Genomic DNA, 6,558 nt, shown 5'->3' on the forward strand with positions numbered 1-6,558 from the left:
AAAGAAAGAAGTACCTAAGTCGGGAAATAAATGAGGATAACGGCTCTACATATCGGACTCGGACTCCCAGGTCGATGCCTCAGGAGGCTGACCTCTCCACTGAACACACACCGAAGGAAAACTCTTTGACCTCAACTGTCGAACTTGCCGGTCTAGAATGGCCACCGGCTCCTCTTCGTATGACAGATCTTTGTCGTCCAATTGGACAATGCTGAAATCTAACACGTGCGATGGATCTCTGCGATACTTCCGGAGCATAGATACATGAAACACGGGATGCACAACTGACAAGCTAGGTGGCAAGGCAAGTCTATAAGCCACCTCTCCCACACGATCAAGAATCTCAAATGGACCGATGAACCTAGGGCTGAGCTTGCCCTTCTTCCCAAATCTCATCACGCCCTTCATAGGCGATACACGGAGCAATACCCGCTCACCAACCATGAAAGCAACATCTCTGACCTAGTGGTCTGCATAACTCTTCTGTCTGGACTGAGCTGTACGAAGTCTATCCTGAATAATCCTGACCTTGTCCAAGGCCTCCTGAACCAGATCCGTACCCAATAATCGAGCCTCTCCCGGCTCAAACCACCCAACCGGAGACTGACATCGCCTACCATACAAAGCCTCATACGGAGCCATCTGAATGCTGGACTGGTAGCTGTTGTTGTAGGCGAACTCTACTAAAGGCAAAAACTGGTCCCACGAGCCTCCAAAATCAATGACACAAGCTCGGAGCATGTCCTCAAGGATCTGAATAGTCCTCTTGGACTGACCGTCCGTCTGGGGATGAAATGTTGTACTCAACTCAACCTGGGTGCCTAACTCTCGCTGAACCGCTCTCCAGAAATGTGAGGTAAACTGCGTACCCTGATCCGAAATGATAGATAGCGACACCCCATGATAGCGAACAATCTCCCTGATATAAATCTCGGCTAACCTTTCAGACGAATAGGTGGCTGTAACAGGAACAAAATGTGCCGACTTGGTCAGCCTATCAACAATAACCCAAACCGCATCAAACTTCTTCCGAGTCATCGGAAGTCCAGTAACAAAATCCATAGTAATCCTCTCCCACTTCCACTCGGGAAACTCAATGCTCTGAAATAAACCACCGGGCCTCTGATGCTCGTACTTAACCTGCTGATAGTTCAAACAACGAGCCACATATGCAACAATGTCTTTCTTCATTCCACGCCACCAATAGTGCTGCCTCAAGTCCTGATACATCTTCGCGGTGCCCGAGTGAATAGAATACCGAGAACTGTGGGCCTCCGCTAAGATCAACTCTCGAATCACATCAACATTGGGCACACAAACTCGCCCCTGCAATCTCAATATGCCATCATCATCTAAGGTTACTTTCTTGGCACATCCACGCTGCACCGTGTCTCTCAAGACACACAAATGGGGATCATCAAATTGCCGATCACGGATACGCTCCAATAACGAAGAACGAGCGACCGTGCAAGCTAATACTCGACTAGGCTCAGAAATGTCCAACCTCACAAACTGATTGGCCAAATCCTGAACGTCCAAAGCAAGCGGTCTCTCACTGACCGGAATATAAGCAAGACTGATCATACTGGCTGACTTCCTACTCAAGGCATCGGCCACCACATTGGCCTTTCCCGGGTGATATAAGATAGTGATGTCATAATCTTTCAACAATTCCAACCACCTCCTCTACCTCAAATTCAACTCCTTTTTCTTGAACAAATACTAAAGACTCTTATGATCCGTGAATACCTCACACGCTACACCATACAGATAGTGCCTCCAAATCTTCAATGCGTGAACAATGGCTGCCAACTCCAAATCATGCACTGGATAGTTCTTCTCATGAACCTTCAACTGCCTCGAAGCATAGGCAATGACCTTGCCATCCTGCATCAACACTGCACCAAGTCCAATGCGAGATGCATCACAATAGACTGTATAGGACCCTGAACCTGTGGGCAAAACCAACACCGGTGCCATGGTCAGAGCTGCCTTGAGCCTCTAAAAGCTCGCCTCACACTCATATGACCATCTAAACTGGGCACCTTTCTGGGTCAATCTGGTTATAGGGGCTGCAATGGATGAAAACCCCTCCACGAACCGACGGTAGTAACCTGCTAACCCCAGGAAACTCTGAATCTCCGTAGCTGAAGCTGGTCAAGGTTAGTTCTTGACTGCCTCTATCTTCTTCGGGTCTACCTGAATACCTACTGCTGATACGACATGACCCAGGAATGCGACCGAACTCAACAAAAACTCGCACTTTGAGAACTTAGCATACAATTGACTATCCTTCAGGGTCTGAAGAACCACTCTAAGGTGCTGCTCATGCTCCTCCTGACTGCGGGAGTATATAAGAATATCGTCAATGAAGACTATCACGAACAAGTCCAAATAAGGTCTGAACACTTGGTTCATCAACTCCATGAATGCTGCTAGGGCATTAGTCAATCCGAATGACATGACCAAAAACTCATAGTGCCCATACCGAGTGCGAAATGCTGTCTTAGGGACATCAGACGCCCTGATCCTCAGCTGGTGGTAGCCAGATCTCAAATCTATCTTTGAAAACACCCTCGCACCCTGAAGCTGGTCAAACAAATCATCAATCCGCGGCAGTGGATACTTGTTCTTTATCGTCACCTTGTTCAACTGCCGGTAATCAATGCACATCCTCATCGACCCATCCTTTTTCTTCACGAACAACACTGGTGCACCCCAAGGTGATACACTGGGTCTAATGAAACCCTTATCAAGCAAGTCCTAAAGCTGCTCTTTCAACTCTTTCAACTCTGGCGGGGCCATGCGATATGGCGGAATGGAGATAGGCTGAGTGCCCGAAGCCAGATTAATACAGAAATCAATATCCCTGTCGGGCGGCATACCCGGCAGATCTGAAGGAAAAACCTCGGGGAACTCCCGAACAATAGGAACAGAGTCAATAGATGGAACCTCTGCGCTGAAGTCGCGAACATACGCCAGATATGCTAGACACCCCTTCTCGACCATACGTCGAGCCTTGACATACGAAATAACACTGTGGGTGGCATGGCCTGGGGTCCCTCTCCACTCAAGTTGGTGCAAATTTGGCAAGGACAAGGTCACGGTCTTGGCGTGACAATCCAGAATAGCATGATATGGGGACAACCAGTCCATCCCCAATATAGCGTCAAAGTCCACCATATCTAAAAGCAATAAGTCGACACGGGTCTCAAGACCGTCAAATACCACCACACATGAACGATGCACTCAGTCGACCACTATAGATTCACCAACCGGTGTGGACACATATACTGGAATACCCAAAGCCTCACTAGGCATGATCAAATAGGGTGCAAAATAGGACGACACATAAGAATACGTAGATCCCGGGTCAAATAACACAGAAGCACCCCTACTACAGACCAAAATAGTACCTGTAATCACATTATCTGATGACGCGGCCTCTGGCCTGGCCGACAAAGCATAACAACGGGGCTGACCCCCACCTCCCTAAACTGTGTCTCCAAGGCTATCGGCAACTGGCTAACCCCTGCCTCTGGCGGTCCGAGCTCCACCTCTACGGTCTCTCCCTCCAACCCTATGATCCCTACCCCCGCCTCTAGCTGGCTGGGCGGCCTGTGGATCACCTGCTGCCTGAATCGTAGGGCGAGGACCCTGCTGCTGAGAACTACTCGAGGCTCGGGGGCAAAACCTGACAATGTGACTCGGATCACCACAACCATAACATGCCCTCGGCTGCTGGGACTGCTGGCCCTATCGACCTGTATGTCCTCCCCTGAAGCTCTGAAGTGGCGGTGCACTGATGGGGACTGGTGGTGCGCTGAAGGTCTGCTGATCCGAATAATATTGCTGAGGACCACCACCGCCTGGAGTACCATGAGAAACCTGAAGTGCCGACTGGAAGGGCCTCTGAGAGTGGCCTCTGTCATATGAATCCCTACATCCAGACGAGGTACCACTAAATCTACCAAAATAATGGGGCCTCTTATCAGACCTATGACCACCTCCCAGAGCAAGTGCCATCTCTATCCGGCGGGCACCATCCGCCGCCTCCTGAAATGAAATCTCACTACCGGCACTCATGGCCATCTGAACACGGATCGGCTGGGTCAACCCATCAACAAACCTCTGCACCCTCTCTCTCTCTCTCGGTGGGGAGTATCACAATGGCATGACGAGCGAGATCAATGAACCGGGTCTCATATTGGGTAACCATCATAGGACCCTATTGGAGATGCTCAAACTGCCTGCGAAGAGCATCTCGCTGAGTAACTGGAAGAAACTTCCCAAGAAATAACTCTGAAAACTGATTCCAGGTCAATGATGGCGACCCTGCTGGCCTGGCTAAACAGAAATCCCTCCACCAAGTCTTGGCGGATCCTGCCAGGTGAAAAGTGGCGAAGTCGACCCCATTGGTCTCTACAATGCCCATAGTCCGTAGAACCTCATGACAGCTAAATATGAAATCCTGAGCATCCTCTGAGGGAGTGCCACTATATGTAGTAGTGAAGAGCTTGGTGAAACGATCAAGCCTCCACAAAGCATCCGCGGACATAGTCGCACCATCACTGGACTGAGCCACAATACCTGGCTGGGCTGCCACCGCTGGCTAAACTGCCACGGCTGGCTGAACTGCTGGAACCTGAACTTGAGGAGCTACCGGCTCTGGAGTACGAGTATCGGGAGTCTGAACTCCTCCCCCAGCCTGAGATGTGGCTGGAGCTACGGGAAGCAAACCCGCCCTAGAAATTCCCTCCATAAAGCCTACCAGTCGGACCAAAGCATCCTGAAGCACTGGAGTGGCTATGAAACCCTCTGGGACCTGAGCTGGGCCCACCGGAGCTGCTGGAGATGGAACCCCTTCGTTGTAGTCAACATGAGGCTCCACCTCTAGGACTGCCGCTCGGGGCTGAGCTCTGCCCCGGCCTCGGCCTTTGGCACGGCCTCGCCCTCTGCCCCTAATAGGAGCTGCTGCTATGGGCTCGGGCTGCTACGCGGTAGAAGAGGAAGCACGTGTTCTCGCCATATGCGAAAGAACAGAGTGGAAAGACAATCAGTACTTGAGAAACAGAATCGCACGACAAGAATGAACAAGGTGAAGTTTTCCTAACTCGGTAGCCTCTGCGGCATAAATACAGACATCTCCGTACCGATCCCTCAGACTCTACTGAGCTTGTCCATGAGTTGTGAGACCTAAGTAACCTGGTGCTCTGATACCAACTTGTCATGACCCAAATTCCCCACCATAGGGAGTCGTGATGGCGCCTACTGTCGGAGCTAGGCAAGCCAACCTAAACATACCTTTTTAACTAATTTTCAACAAGATAATAATAAAAACAATAAATTCAAGCGGAAGTCTTAATTTAATATTAAATGAACGAAAATGCAGAAAAATTAACATCATCCTCTACCCAAGATTTAGTGTCACAATACTCACGGACTACTATAAGATACTACAAATAAGAGTTTGAAAGAAAATACATAAGGAGTCTACTTCGATACAATGGAAACAAACAGGAATGAAATAGATGAGACTCAAGGCCCACGCACGCCAGCGAACTACCTAGGAGTCTCTGGACTGAAGGCACGCTCCCAATCTACTGCTATTGCGGTCCGTAAGCTACTCCTGAATCTGTGCACAAAAAGGGCACAGAAGTGTAGCATCAGCACAACCGACCCCATGTGCTGGTAAGTGCCTGGCCTAACCCCGGCGAGGTAGTGACGAGGCTAGACCGGACCTACCACAATTAACCTGTACAGATATATGTGCAACAACGGAAAGATATACAGAATTTAAACAGATAATAGGGAGGGGACATGCTGTGGGGTGTAACAATTTAGATATAAGACCAACGAACAGAGAAATAGAAACTGAATAATTAACATCTATGAAAGAGAGCAAGTGAATCAACAACTGCACGGCACCAACCTTCGTGCTTTTACTCTCAATTCTCACCAAAACTGTCAAATATAGTGCACGACATCACCCTTTGTGCTTTTCCTCACATAACTCTCACATCAAGGCACGGAATGACCCTTCGTGCTCAAATAATTAGAGACATGGCACGGAAAGACCCTTCGTGCATAATTATCAAAACATGGAACGGAAAGACCCTTCGTGCATAACCACTCTTCCTCACCCAATCATCAGTCACAACCAATCGGGGAAGGGAATATACAACAAGATTAAACATCCCGGCAAGGGAGAACAAATCAACAATAAGTCCCGGCAAGGGAGAAATACCACACTTCCTTCTTTAACTCATCTGCTTCTCAACTATCACCTCATAATTATATTAGCAAGTATTTAGCTCAACTGTTTAACATCTTTCGAATTTAAAAGCAACTACGACTCACGGTCATGCTAGACTCCGGTGCATAGATAACCGTCACCATGCCTATACACCGTACTCCACAGTTAACACGTAGCAAATAACATCCAAATCCTAATCCCTCAAGCCAAAGTTAGAACAAACACTTACCTCGAATGCTCCAAACTCAACTCACGCTTCTAGTATAGCTTTACCTCTTGATTCCACCACCAATCCGCTCAAA

The sequence above is a fragment of the Nicotiana tabacum genome, chromosome 11 (assembly GCF_000715075.1).
Source record: "Nicotiana tabacum cultivar K326 chromosome 11, ASM71507v2, whole genome shotgun sequence".
In the NCBI taxonomy this organism is placed as follows: domain Eukaryota; kingdom Viridiplantae; phylum Streptophyta; class Magnoliopsida; order Solanales; family Solanaceae; genus Nicotiana; species Nicotiana tabacum.